The following is a 15,727-nucleotide window of genomic DNA, read 5'->3' as shown; positions in this document are numbered from 1 at the left end:
ATCTGATAAGGGACTGTGAAATATATGAAGAAGATATAAAGAAATCTTATACTTCAATAATAAAAAAAAACCAATTTTTTAAATGAATGAATAATTTAAATTGACATTTCTCCAAAGAAGATATACAGTCAATAAGCACATGAAAAAATACTCAGCATCATTAGTCACTAGGAAAATGCACATCAAAACCCCATAGTGAGATATACTTCACACCCATTAGGACGGCTATAATAAAAAAGATAGAAAACAGCGAGTGATAGTGAAAATGTAGAGAAATTAAAAGCCTTATACATTTCTTGTGGGATTTTAAAATGGTGCAGATAGTTTGTAAAACAATTTGGCAGTTTCTCAGAAAATTATACATAAAGTTACTATATGATCCAGCAATTCGACTCCTAGTTATATAATGAAGCGGAATGAAAACATATGTCCACACAAAAAGTTATACATCAGTGTTCATAATAGTGTTATTCATAATAGCCAAAAAGTGGAAACAAACTGTTATCCTTTAATTGATGATAAACAAAATGTGGTATATCCACACAATGAAATATTATTCAGCCATAAAAAGAATGAAATACTGACATACACTACATGGGTGAACCGTGAACATTGTTCTAAGTGAAAGGCCACATATTGTATAATCCCATTTATATGAAATGTCCAAAATAAGCAAATCTCTAGACATGAAAAATAGATTAGTGGGTGCAGGGGCTCGGGAGAAGCGGGAATGGGGAGTGACTACCAATGGGAATGGATTTGTTTTTGAAGTGATGAAAATGTTTAAAATTAAATTATGGTAATCAGTAGATATTGTGCTTTTTATAGGGATAAGCCAAAGAATGGAGAAAAGGCTGGGAAGTAGGTGTAATCATTGACTGCTATGTTTAATCTTGGAAAATGTGCTGATCCTTTTGATAAACAGCCCAACAGTTCCCCTAGTGATTAGCAATATGGTTTAAGTTCCTGCTTATGCAATGACATTTCTTATCCTGCGGATTCAATGGACTATTGAGAATAGGGAAGGAAAGTCAGGGCTTTTATTCAGGGGGAGGTTCAGGTGACATAATCTGAACAGAATAATCTGTTCCCATACACAGCTTTGAATCACTCCAGCATGAAGGGCAGGTGCCTGAAGATCTCAGGTGCTCCTAGAATTCTGTTCATCAGATTTGGTATTATATTAGGAAAGGAGTGGGTAGACCAGAAACATTTTGTTCTGTGCTCTGTTGCCTGCTTCTGGTTGCCTTAACCAATGTGATGATCAGGTCTACTAATAATAACTAGGCCTGCTCATTTCAAAGGAGAAATTAAAATATAGCCTAAGGCCCCTGACATGGTTTGAATGCTTGTGTCCCACCCCCCCAATTTATATAGTGAAATCCTAATCTAGAAGTGGGGGCTTTGGGAAGTGCTTAAATCACAAGTGTGGTGCCCTCATAAATGGGATTAGTGCCTTATAAAAGACACTCCAGGGGCCCTAGCCCCTCACCCTATGTGAGGACACAATGAGATCTCTGTGAACCAGAACCAGACCATACTGGCACCCTGATCTCAGGTTTCCACTTTCCAGAACTGTGAGAAATAAATTTGTTTATAAGTCACCTAGTCTGTGCTATTTTGTTATAGCAGGCAGAATGTAGTCCCCTGTTTATAAAGAGCTAACATAAAGTAGGAAACACACACACACACACACACACACACACACACACACACACACACCTTAAACAACAATGCTGTAAATGCAGTAATCTGTTGCTGTTGCCAAGGGTGTTCTAACATAATTCAGTTGTCTGATTATACACCAACATTTTAAATATCCACCATCTTCAAATATTGACATAGTAGTTAAATATCTGTAAACAAGTGAACATAACAACATGGCTTACCCCTCCTAGACACCAATGGGGAGTGAGGAGGCAACTTCACTTTCTACTCTCCCCCTATGTGGGTAGAAGTCCAGGCTGACAAACACACCCTGAATGACTAAAAGGTCAATTGTAAAAATGCCCAGCCATTATATCACTATTTTGCCAAGACTTAAGAAAAGCAAAAGACGGAGGATAGACATTAAGTTACTTCAAAATCGCTTTTTTAAAATGTGTGTTGTGAAATATTAAAGAAATGCAAATATAAGGCTTTTAAATCTAAGTGTAGATATATGTTTGTGAGTTGGAAAGCAAAAAAATATATAGTCATTGTAGAGATTTTCTTAAATGTGAGGTGATTCGAGCTGATTTTAGTATGAAAGACATTCACATTTTCATGATTAAGGTTAAAAATTTAACTTCAGTGGTCTCAATATTATCATTTCATTAGAATTCCAGAAGGATACAGCTAGAAGGAAATTTGAAAAAAGAAATAATAATTTTGGGTAGAATAAAGAAAGAATTGGGAAGAAAAGTGATTAAAAAAAGAATTTTTAGATGGTCAAGTATAGGCAACTGTCGGTGAAATCAGAATCTGTGTGTGAAACTATAATGACCAAGCTGATTATTTGGCTTCATTAGTAATTAATATGTATATCACATGATCAATTCAACTGTATAACTAATGCTTATAATATTACTAGGGTGCCTGGGTTAAGCAACCCACAGTCTGGTTTAGTGATCTTATATACATACTGTCCACACATAATGACAGTCACTATGGATGGGGAAAATGGACAGGATACAGGAGAAAGTACCTTTTTACGTGAAATTTAATCCATTAGTTCCGAGAATAGGTTCTCAATCATCTATCTATCTATCTATCTATCTATCTATCTATCTATCTATCTACCTACCTACCTATCTATCTATAATCTGTCTTTCGTGGCATATATAACTTTCACAAGTGTTACACTCCCAAGTATATACTGAGGTTGGGAGGGGGGGGAATGTGAAGAAGTAAAACATGGAAATATACTTTTTATCCCCATAAATATTAATGACGCACCAGTAGCTGTTTCTCATAGATGAGGCAGGATGTGGATCATGAGTACTTCCCTCCTATTTATGAAAGCAAACTTGGACGAATTAAAGAAGAAAATCATATGAATAAATTTGTATCCACACTAATTTATATTTTAAAAGGCAATAATTTCTAAACTAAAGAAATTTAATACAATCAACAGCTGATTGCAATGTGTCAGTGTTTATCATTTGTCAATTGAGAACTTCTTTGCACTCCATTCACCCTGACTGAAGAATCATAATGATTCACCCAGGAAAATGCACAACAAATACAGTGGAAGAAGATTTGAAAAAAGAAATTCATGGCAACTTCAAAAAAATTAAAGATTAGTATTATACTAGTTATCTATTGCTGTGTAACAAATCACCCCAAAACACAATGGTTTAAAGCAACAGTACACATTTATTGTCTTTTATAGTATATATAGATCATAAATTCACAAATCATTTGGTTTGGTGGTTCAGATGTCGCTGGGGGCAACAGTCATCTGAAGACTTGACTGAGGATGGAGTATCTGTTCCTAAGTGGGCTCACTCACACGAGTGGCAAATTGTTGCTGGCTGTTGGCATATGGGCTTTTCCCAAATGGCTTCTCTGTATCGTATGGCATGGTGGCTCATGTCCTTCAGAGCAAGGGTGCCAAAAGGAGCAAAGCAAAAGTTTCAGTGGCCTTTATGACCTAGACTTGATGTCACACACCATTACTGCTAGCATAATCTGTAGATCACAGAAGTCAACTCTGATTCAGTGTAACAGTAGACTACACAAGAAAGTGAATACCATGAGGTAAGGATTACTGTGGGCCATCTTGGAGACAAAATACTATAAAAACAAGGGAAATATGATTAGAAAGGGAGCAGTACTTCTCCTTAGGTAATGAGAGATGGGAGATATCTTAAGACTGATATGTTGAGACTGTTGGAAAGCGTGGAGAAATAACTACAAAGAAAGGCTCTCAGGAACCTAGCACCTAGATCTGGATAAAGGAGAAAGGATGATGGCGCCCAGTAGAGCTTAACTCCTTGGCATATATTTTAGGAAAACAGACTGTGGAAGAGTAATAGCTGAAGGTCTGGCAGTGTAGGTTTGTACTAGGCTCTTGCTCAGAGCTTAGAGTCCAAAGCATCCTTCACATTTCCTAGAGATGCTTCCTTTAGGTCATCAAACTCATTTCATCAAAATACAAAGGTCAAGGGTCTCAAGGAAGATACTATTCAATAGTAAAGCTTGTGAACACATCTTCAAGGACATGGAACAGAATCAAGAGCAGTAACTGGACTGGCGCCATATGTCCGTTCCTTCTACCAGGTCTGTATTGTTACCTAGCTGGGTTCTCTATAAAGAATCCTATGAGCACTACCAGGGCCACCATGGCATGAAGACAAGGAGAAGAGGAAATAATTACTATCGATCACTTAACATGTGTCAGGCACTGGGTTAGGTGTTTTCTACACACTGATCATTTAATACAATCTTCCACATTTCACAAAAGTGAAACTGACATTCAGGGGAGTTAAATGTAGCAGGGTCTGCTAATTTTCCCCAATGTCCATTTTTCCCTTCTCCCTTTTAATTCTAAAACCTCCATTGTTTTTTGCTGAGTACATGGCTGGCCAACTAGAGGCTATGATTTTCAGCCTCCCTTGCAGTTAGGTATGGCCAAGTGATTCAATAACAGTCAGTGGAATGTGACTAGAACTGATGTGTGTAATTTGTAGGTCATGCCTTTTAAAAGAGTGCTTTTCACTGCCCTATATTTCCCCCATTCCCAGCAGGCAGGAACATAGATGTGGTGCTGAGTCAGCTTCCACAATGCAGATTACACCATACCTTATGGCATAGCAAAACCCAAGTCCTCAGATGACCACTGAAGCTGCCTACCAGCTTGGACTGCCTACTAGTTCTGTTTTTAAATGAGAGAAAAATAAAGTAATATATTTTATGTAAGCCACTGTTATTTTTTTATCTCTATTAAAGCAGTTAAACCAGTATTTTAACTGATGCATTAACTTGTCAGAGATCTTCCAGCAGCAAGTGGAAGACCTGACAAATCCTCTTTCCAACTTCTACTCTATCACCTCCTGCCATACGCTTCGAGAAGGAAGATGTCCTTACTACAGGAGAATGTTATTTTTGCTCTCAATGCTCTTGTGCATTCTAAGAGTTCAACAAACATTTGAAAATGAGAATTCATTCTGACAGCTTTTAGGTCCTTATTTAGTGAAGAGCCAAAATTATGATTCTTCTATTGTTGATTGCAATCTATCTCCATTGTGATGAATAGTATACTTTTTAGAAGTTGGGCTCTGCTTATGTTCTGTTTTGGGGTTCTGATTCATTTTCTTTGGAACATACATCTATTTGAGGGATGTTAAATTTACATTTTTTTCAAATGCAATGAACATATTTTTTCTGTACCTTATACAGGTGCTTATCATCTTACCATCTTTATATAACTCTTCCTATTCATACTAAAAATAAGAACACATAAACTTAATATTAAGCCAATACCTATTGGTGTGGTCATAGTGGTTGGTAATAAAATACTGAACTAGTTCCATATTCCTTGATAAACAGCCAACATACTATGGCCCCTGGGGTCTCCCAGCTGTTCTAGTATCTGTGATCTTAGCACACCTGTATATCCCTAGCACCAAGGAACCAGAAGGAAGCTTCCACCTCTGTGACCTGAGTCTTTTTTGATTAGTGTTTGTATCCTATTGGTTTCTAAATATTTTTAATGTAATTTCCAGGAGCATGTGCAGCCTATGGCTTGTAACTTAGTTATAGTTTCTATAGTTCTTCATTTCAATAATGCCTTTGTGAAACCTATCAGTATAAAGATGCTATCCTCTTGATAGTTTTATGTCTTCCCAAAAACTTTATGTATACTTCCATAATTCAGAACACACATTTGTGACATTCTTCCAAGGCCTTCCTACCAAATCCACACTTATCTACACACACACACACACACACACACACACACACACACACAATTGTTAAGCTAACACAAAACTGCACTATGGGGAGATAAATTAAATTAAGCATAATTCAAATTTATTCAAAACTACTCTATAGTTTAACCACTTTCCCAAATAATTCTATGTTCTCAAAATGAAAAATAGCCTGTTTGTTTACACTGTCAAGTTATGTTCTGTAAAGCTGGGCTCCACACTTTATATAAAGCCACCCTTGCAGTGGTAATTATGGAACAAAGCCCTGTTTAAGTAAACTAAAACTTTCTGACAATTATAACATAATGCATATAGCTTTTATTGTTAGCTATAGTAATCTTACTTGAAAAATATATTGGAAATTGTATGATATAAAACATTTAGCATAGTGTCTGGCATGTTATCAATACAATAAATATTAGCAATCATTGTTATTGTATTGTTGTTATTATGATAACTCTAAATAGCAAATCTCATCCTGTTACTCTCTTCTGCTTAAGATCCTGCGTGGCTTCCCATTGCTTTTCCTCACACAGTTTAGTGGGTTTGGTGATGAGATTCTTGGCTTCCCTTTCAGCCCCCCGTCCCAACACTCATGGTCTGTCTCCCCTTTATGTTCCATAGGGAACTACATTAAGTGCCCTAACTGGACCATGTGTTTCTAATCTCTAGGCTTTTGCACATACTGCTCCCTTTGCTTGAACACTTCACCTGAATAACACTTATTCATCCACAAGTTCTCAATTTAGAGGATGCTTCTTCCATGCAAGTTTGAGTTCGATGTCTCTTGTCTATGCATTCATAGCAGCCCATGCCTCATCACACTGATGCACCATGCGGTTATTTGCCCATTTCCTGGTTTACAAATTTTGTGAAGATAAGGAAATGATCAGGCCTTTTCCCCTGATCATTTAGACCTTTCTCCATTTAGGCCTTTCTATTAATACTATGATTGTTGAATTAATCAATGTTTAAAGAGGAACTTGTGCTTTCTTCCTAAAAACAATAAATCCTTTCAGTTTGACAAAGTTCGCATATATCTAAAAAGACTAAAATCAAGACAGAAATCTATATTAATATTTAATTACTACATGTAAATATATAAACACTTCTTACATCTTAGACTGCAGCCTATATTTTCATTTCATGGCCTGTAAAATGGGGAAAGGATATTTACGCAACTGTAATAACATTGAGGGCTGTGGAACAAAGAAAAGTTTATAAATACCACATTTATTACAATTGTTAGTACTAGGTTCATAGGCACCTAGTTATATAAATTTTATGTCCTTTCCCTATTAAGCACATCTTTAACCAATGTTTTTGAGATTAAAAAATGCTCAGAGTATGACTGAATTATATTATTGTTTGAAAAGATGAACCATATGTAATTTACCTCTTTACTAAATGTCATGATAATAGTATACTTATTTAATTGTGGTGTAGGTACTTTTTTTAATCCAAGCAACCTGTAATCAAATACATCTTGCCATAGGAGAGAGATAAATGTACATTGAAAATTGAAAGAGGCAGATGAATCTAAAAACCTTAAAATAAATTCTAATAACTAGCATAATTAATTATATCATATTTAATTAGGAATCTTCTTTGAATTAATTTATATATACCACACACACCTGGTGATTAGATTTCTACTCCAGTGGTAACAAGTATTCTGCATTCTTGACAATGTTTCAAACACTCAAATAATGACTTAGTTCAAAATTAAAGCTTGAAAGGGAAAAAGGGGCCCTCAGCCTTCTGAAAAAGAATTTTGAACCAAATGTCTGGAACCCTTTCCCAAACAGAAAATTAAATAAATTCCTTGTTACAAATAAAGGAACGTTTGATGCCTGTGATTTAAGATCACATTTTCTGAAGGAAGCCAAGACTTAGAGCAGGCAAATTGACCAGAATCACTTTCTCTATACCACTTTTAGGTGGGAAAAAGAAAAATAGGTATAGAGAAGTGGAAATGGATCATTAGACTATCTGCCTGAAAAAGAAAAAAAAAAAGGAAGTATTGCAAGTAAAGACGCCCACGTTAGAGGAAGGAGAGGGAGTCATGTCCATAGATGTAGCCTCGAACTAGATTGAAGACAGAGTTTCCAGGAATAAGGTGTGGTCAAAAGAATAAGTTATTAACTGAAAAGACAACCCACAGAATTGGAGAAAATATTTGCAAATCACATATCTGATAAGGGACTTATCCAGAATGTGTAAAGAACTCTCACACTCAACTGTAAAAAAGAAAAAAAAAGAAAAAGGAAAAAAAACAACAACAACAAAAAAAAAAAAAACACTCAATTTTAAAAATAGACAAAGGGTTTTCAACATTTTTCCAAAGGAAATATAGGAATAGTTAATACGCCCATGAAAAGATACTCAACACCATTGGTCTTTAGGGAAATATAAATCAAAACCACAATTAGGTAAAACTTCTCACTGTTGGACAGTCTTTAATCAAAATAAACACAAATCTATAGAGACAGAAAGTAGATTAGTGGTTGCCTAATCTGGGGAGCAGGGGATGAAAGGGAATGAGGACGTGGGAGTGACTGCTGATGGGTACAAGATTTCCTTTGGGAATGATGAAAATGTTCTAAAATCAGATGATGGTGATGGGCGCACAACTCTGTAAATATATATTTAAACTTTGAACGTATGCTTTAAACTGGTGAACACCACAGTATGTAAATTATATCTCAATAGAGCTGCTACAAAAGAATGAATTACTAGGCGTATTATCAATACTCAGTTCATCCTCTTCCTTCCTTAAAAAATGTTGCACTCCTTTAACTGTCCATATTTCTTGAAAAAAATACATATGCTTGTACCTTAGTAAACTGAATTGAACATCTCCTATTTTTCTTCTAAAAATCAAGTAACAAAATTGTCATGTTGCTTCTTCTCTTTTCTGGTGTCAGGGATAACCACTGTAAAATATGGAGTCTAAATAAAGCAATCTCCAGAGAGATATTTGAGTAATCCTCCGAGTATACTCAAGTTATTCTTATTATCATTCCATAAGACTTCCTAATGTACACTGTACTAAATTTGCTTGCACTTCAAAACGTCTGCCGTCACTCTGCAAATCTCCCTAATATAAGGATTTACCACTCACTAAAATAGCTTCTGGTTAAACCTTTTTGGATTGCTAAATCTCTTTTTCAGTTGTTATTACATCTGATCTGTCCTTCCCATTTTAGGCACGTACGCTCCTCCTGAGCTAAGCATAGAAAGCAAAAGAACCTGAGCATGGGGAAATGCACAATCTCAAAATAAATGGAGGAAAATGGCAACTTCTCTTTTTCTAGAGGGCTTGCTTTTGACTGTGCTTTTTCTTTTTCTTCTTTTTTTTTCCAGAGAGAAGTTTCCTCTTTCTCTGGCTCTTCCAGTGAGGTCAGAGCCTCAAAAATACCACACGGTAACATTTACTTGGACATTTCCTCAGAAGAGGATTAACGAGGAAGAGTTTGGGTGGTTACGAATGAGTCAGAGAGATAAAAGATGAGTCAACGAGTGTTGTTAAAACTGTGGTCCTTTCACTATAACCTTAGGGATATTGGATTCTTTGTAACTTGGCAAACATAGTCATATATTGATTTGTTTAATGGATTCCCATTGAGTATGATAGTGAAGACATAGGCAGACTGTCCCTACAATATCAATAGATTCTATCAATCGTTATTTGATACGTGAAGAAAATACTAGACTCAGGAAGCAAGGCTTTTACCACATAGCAATTTTTGCATTACTGAAAAACTCTCTACAAAGAAGGGCACCCTTAGCTGGATCTCTGTTTACTCAATAATAAACAAAGATCAAATGACCTTTATTAAAAACATACAAATTAAAAATAAAGAACATTCAGGGGAAGCCCACCTCTTCTCAAGCCACTACTTGATAACTATCTGATTACCTTCACCCTCAGGAAATATTTTTAAGAAAATACTTTTGAATAAAACCACATAATAGTGACTACTAACATTATTGACCCTATAGTATGTTCCAGACACAACTTGACATTTTTTCATTTATTAGCTCAGTTCAAACTTCCAACCATTTTATGAGATAGGCATTATTATTATCACTACTTTACAGATGAGGAAATTAAGGTAAAGAATATACAGTCAGTGGCAAGGTAGGGACTTGAACCCAAGGCAGCCCCACTTCACAGCAAACACTGGATTGCTGTGCCTACCCCTTTTTCAGGAAGAAAGGAAATTCCAATTAGCCTCATGAAAAGATCTTTGTGATGAAGATGAGTCTATTTAGTATTGACTCTGGAGATCTTTTGTGCTTTTTTTGAATGAAATTTTTGGGACCCATCTGAAAACTTGGTGTAACTGAAAAGAGAGTGTTACTCTATCAATGCTGTGTTTATTCCTTGAATCAGATCAACAATGAATTGCATGGATACCTAAGTAAACGGAGTAACAGCATTTGTCAGAAATAGAAAGGGGACTCCTAACACATAAATAGTAGCTTAATTTAAAGAGACTAAGTTTGTCAGTGATAACTGGAGTTTTGCATCCACAGCTTCCCATCTTAGGAAAAACTGTAAGGACGTCAGCATCTGAAGCTCACTAAAAAGGATCACTTAACTCAAGGTGTAGAAGCAGTACCACTTCATTCAGATGTTTTCACAGCTTTAAAATAGTTTACTATGTTTCTCTTCATTTTATAACATATCTAAGAGCTTTACATATTTAAGGCATTTTAAAATATTTTAATACATTTAAAATTTATGACAGGCAAGTCATAATACCACTGAGACCTATTGAGACATTGGTGATATTTGCTGAAATTTATGACATAATAAGTGATTCCCACCAGGAGTCCAGAAACATAATAATGGAGAGGTAGAAATATTTTTACTATTTTAAAAAGATGGATACAATCATAATTTCATAAGGTTACACAAACTAGTTAAATATCAATTTTTTTTTTTACTGGAATATATTAAGCATGATTATCTATCATTGGTAATTCACTATGAGCTTTCCAGAAAGGGACTCTTTCATTCATTTTTCTTGGGACAGTGCTCAGTACATGCCCATTTTTCTTGGGAGAGTGCTCAGTACATGGTAGGAAGTAAGCAGTTATTTGATGGAGTGACTAGGTGCCAACAGAAGCTCTGATTGGCTTCTGATGACATTCTAGAGATTCCTGGGATTTATTAGGTGGAGCAGATGGTTACCAGAGTGTTATAACATGCTAAAGATTTAACAACCCCAGTTTTATCAATTTAACATGTAATTAACGTCATGTATAAGTACAGAGAGACTGCTAAATTTTAGCAATAAGAGCAGTGAACAGTGCTAAAATGTCTGTATATTACTTACAATATTTCTTGCTACTTATTAGCATCAGAACCAAGCACTGATATGTGCAATTGTTACATTTTTTTAACTTTTTTTTTTTTTAACTGTGGTTTTCCAGGACCCATCAGCTCCAAGTCAAGTAGTTGTTTCAATCTAGTTGTGGAGGGCGCAGCTCACAGTGGCCCATGTGGGAAATCAAACCGGCAACTTTGTTGTTAAGAGCACCTTGCTCTAACCAACTGAGCTAACCGGCCACCCCAACAATTGTTACATTTTTATAATGATTTTCACCTGACAAATATTTGACTCAATTTTGCAAGAGAAAAAAAAAAGATTCACAATTGAAACCACTGCTCTTCCAATGTAACCATTTGGACAAGATGAACTCATTCAAAGGTTTGCAACCTGTTGGGAAAAATAATCAAAGGAATTATCAAAAATAGAAAAGGAGTCTTTGGGGTGGCCAGTTGGCTCAGTTGGTTAGAGCGCAGTGCTCATAACAGCAAGGTCGCCGGTTCGAGTCCCACATGGGCCAGTCAGCTGCACCCTCCACAACTAGAGTGAAAACAATGACTTGACATGGAGCTGATGAGTCCTGGAAAAACACACTGTTCCCGAATATTCCCCAATAAAAATTTTAAAAAAAGAAGAAGAAAGAAAAGTGGTCTTTAGTGGTGAAAGGTGGTAAAAATTCTGCGGTAGAAATAAATAACTGTATATATTTTTATTATATGTGCTTATATAAATAAATATTTCATTAAATAAATATATTTATATTATTAAATAATATATTTATATATGAAACTATATATACAAAGGGTGCCAAAATAGTATACACATTTTGGGCCGGCCCGGTGGCTCAGGCGGTTAGAGCTCCATGCTCCTAACTCCGAAGGCTGACGGTTCGATTCCCACATGGGCCAGTGGGCTCTCAACCACAAGGTTGCCAGTTCAATTCCTGAACTCCCACAAGGGATGGTGGGCAGTGCCCCCTGCAACTAGCAACTGCAACTGGACCTCGAGCTGAGCTGCGCCCTCCACAACTAAGACTGAAAGAACAACTTGAAGCTGAACGGCACCCTTCACAACTAAGATTGAAAGGACAACAACTTGACTTGGAAAAAAGTCCTAGAAGTACACACTGTGCCCCAATAAAGTCCTGTTCCCCTTCCCCAGTAAAAATCTTTAAAAAAAAAAAAGTATACACATTTTAAGAAAGGAAAAAAATGATTAAAATTCTAATGCTTATTATATACAGATGAATACGTCACATTTGACTTCTGCAATAACAGAAGGTGCTCAAAATGGTTACCATCAGTGTAATTTTAATAGTTTTTTCTTTCTTAAAATGTGTATACATTTTGACACCCTCTGTATAATGCATATATTTATATATAATACATTGAAAAATATTTCTGCATGTAAAACTATATATTTCCGAACCATGTCTAACAGTTTCTGAACTGTAAGCTTGGCCACAAGACTCAGACTGAAGTCAGTGAGAGGAAGAACTGCCCACTTCCCTCCACCCCTCCTCCACCATTCCTGTCCGCCCCATCCCTCCACTCTCTCCATTGGATTGCTCTAGCCTAACTCCAAACTTGAACCCAGCTTCACCCAGGCACAAGTAACAGAGAAAAACCTTGTTTCCTGTGGCCATTATTCAAGTTGGGATGAACAGAAAAGGTCATGGGCTGACTGGCAGGGCAGGACTCTAGTGTTCCTGGGTTCCTGCACTAAATACCTCCCTAAATTTCTTTCTTAATCACCTAACATAACATAACTTGCATTGCTCTTTATTTTTTTAATTAAAGTTTATTGGGGTGACAATGGTTAGTAAAGTTACATAGATTTCAAGGGTACAATTCTGTAATACATCATCTATAGATCACATTGTGTGTTCACCACCCAGAGTCAGTTCTCCTTCCATCACCATATATTTGATCCCGTTTACTCTTATCTGCCATCCCCTCCCCCTATCCTCAGGTAACCACTAAACTATTGTCTGTGTCTATGAGATTCTATTTGTTCATCTTGTTCTTTTGTTGCTTTCAGTTTTATATCCCACATATCAGTGAAATCATATGGTTCTCGACTTTTTCTGTCTGACTTATTTCATTTAGCATAATAATCTCAAAATCCATACATTTTGTCACAAATGGCACTATTTCACGTTTTCTTATGGCTGAGGTGCAGCCACTATGAAAAACAGTGTGGAGGTTCCTCAAAAAGTTAAGAATAGAATTACTGTGTGACCCAGCAATCCCTCTCCTGGGTATTCACCCAAAAAATCTGAAAACATTTATATATGTGCTCCGATGTTCACTGCAGCTTTATTTATGGTGGCCAAAACATGGAAACAACCAAAGTGTCCTTCAATAGATGATTTGATAAAGAAGATGTGGTATATACACAATGGAATAATTTGCATTTTTCCTTAAATCTCCAAATATTTAAATATTGAGTCTTAATCTCCAAACCATTACGTAATGCAAATTTAAATTTGGGGGAAGGGAACCTGCTTTGAGAATAGGACGTGGGTTTCTTTTTTTCTTTATATTTGTCTACATTTCCCAAAGTTTTCAAATACCAAAATAGATAGGTATTGCTTTTGTAATCAGAGAGAAAAACAATAAATCATTAAAAAGAAATAGAATATAGGAAGGGAAAATAAGCAAACGTCTTCACAGTGGTTGTTAGGAACAGTTGAAATCCAAACTTTGGAAGGTGATTTTCATTGCCACTAAGATAAGAATAAACATGGTTTACAAAATGCTTTTACATACATTTTCCAATGTATGTTAGCAATTATGAGAGGCAAGTTCCTCCCCACTTCCTTGATATACAGGAGAGATGTGAGGAATCCAAGATATATGAGTCAGTCCCAATTTTCCTCCACATTCATGTATTCAGCAAATATTGAACACCTATATTCCAGATAAAGAACAGGTACTTTGAATATAATAGACAACAGAATAGATATGACTTCTGTCCCGTGAAAGCTCACTGTCTAGTTGAGGAGAAAGGAGAAAATGTAAACAAAAAATAATTAAAATATTGAATCTACTCTCTGCTACATCTACTGCGAGGATGAAGACCATTCTCAGCAATCAGACTGCAGACATTCCAAAAAGGTGGACATCACTCTGCAGGGAAGCACAGTTACTGTGAAGGGCCCAAGAGGTACCCTGTGGAGGGACTACAGTCACATCAAAGCAGAACTCAGTCTCCTTGGAAAGAAAAAGAAGAGGCTCCGGGCTGACAAATCATGGGGTAATAGAAAGGAACTGGCTACTATTTGCACAATCTGTGGTCACGTACAGAATGCGATCAAGGGTGTTACCCTGGGCGTCCATTATGAGATGAGGTCTGTGTGTGCTCACTTCCCCATCAACATCGTCATTCAGGAGAATGGTTCTCTTGTTGAAATCCGAAATTTTTTGTGTGAAAAATACATCCTCAGCATTCGACTGAGGTCAGGTATTGCTTGTTCAGTATCTCAAGCCCAGAAAGATGAGTTAATTCTTGAAGGAAATTATATTAAACTTGTATCAAAGGCAGCTGCTTTGATTCAACAAACCACAACAGTTAGAAACAAGGGTATTAGAAAATTTGGGGATGGTATCTATGTTTCTGAAAAAGAAACAGTTCATGAGGCTGATAAATAAGATCTAAGTTGTCCAGCTACAGACACACCAAGATGTGATTCCTCAAACTTATTTGTGATATTTAAAAAATGCAATATAAGTCATGATTGGGGGAGGTGGGGGGAAGCATTTAGTCCATGCTATGAGGAGGTCAATTCCCTCTAGCCCAAAACCACCAGAAACACACCTGTAGTTGAACCAGTTAGTTTATTCCTAATTGAGGCAAGGAGACACCGTGTGTAATTGTGGCGTGTCACAGTGACAGGATGTCAGGAAGATCTGGCTGGGTTATTTGGGAGAGGGCCTAAGGAAGTGGGGGTTTGTTGCAGGTTGGAAGCTGTGAGAAAGTGGGGGCAATTCTATGACCAGGCACAGAAGCAGCAGTCACTAATTTAGTACAAAAGGGGAAAGTTCGGTGTTTGTGGGATGTACAGTGGCCTGGTCTGTCTGTGCTTAGACGAAATGATGAAGTAGCCTCACTTTGTCTCATTTTATTATGGTCTCAAAGTGACCTTGTCTAAGTTTGATATTCTGTGAGATTCTTTTTGTGTCAGAGCAGAATAACATGACCTAGCTGTGAATGCCAGGACAGTTTCTGAATGTCAGAGACTCCTCTTTACTTTCTTTTTTTTTTTTTTTTTTTTTTAAAGGACTTTATTGGGGAAGAGTGTGTACTTTCAGGACTTTTTTTTTTCCAAGTCAAGTTGTTGTCCTTTCAGTCTTAGTTGTGGAGGGCGCAGCTGAGTTCCAGGTCCAGTTGCCATTGGTAGTTGCAGGAGGCGCAGCCCACCATCCCTTGCGGAACTCGAGGAATCGAACCAGCAACCTTGTGGTTGAGAGG

At 36.6% G+C, this 15,727-nt stretch overlaps 1 pseudogene; it reads left to right on the top strand.

The window, feature by feature from the left end:
• The first annotated feature begins 14,329 nt into the window (after positions 1-14,329).
• On the top strand, positions 14,330-14,907 carry LOC109459587 (large ribosomal subunit protein uL6 pseudogene; annotated as a pseudogene).
• The last annotated feature ends 820 nt before the right edge of the window (positions 14,908-15,727 follow it).

This window comes from Rhinolophus sinicus, chromosome 1, assembly GCF_057876585.1.
Source record: "Rhinolophus sinicus isolate RSI-liver-muscle chromosome 1, RSI-T2T, whole genome shotgun sequence".
NCBI lineage: Eukaryota > Metazoa > Chordata > Mammalia > Chiroptera > Rhinolophidae > Rhinolophus > Rhinolophus sinicus.
This window is presented reverse-complemented; position numbering and strand designations above follow the sequence as displayed.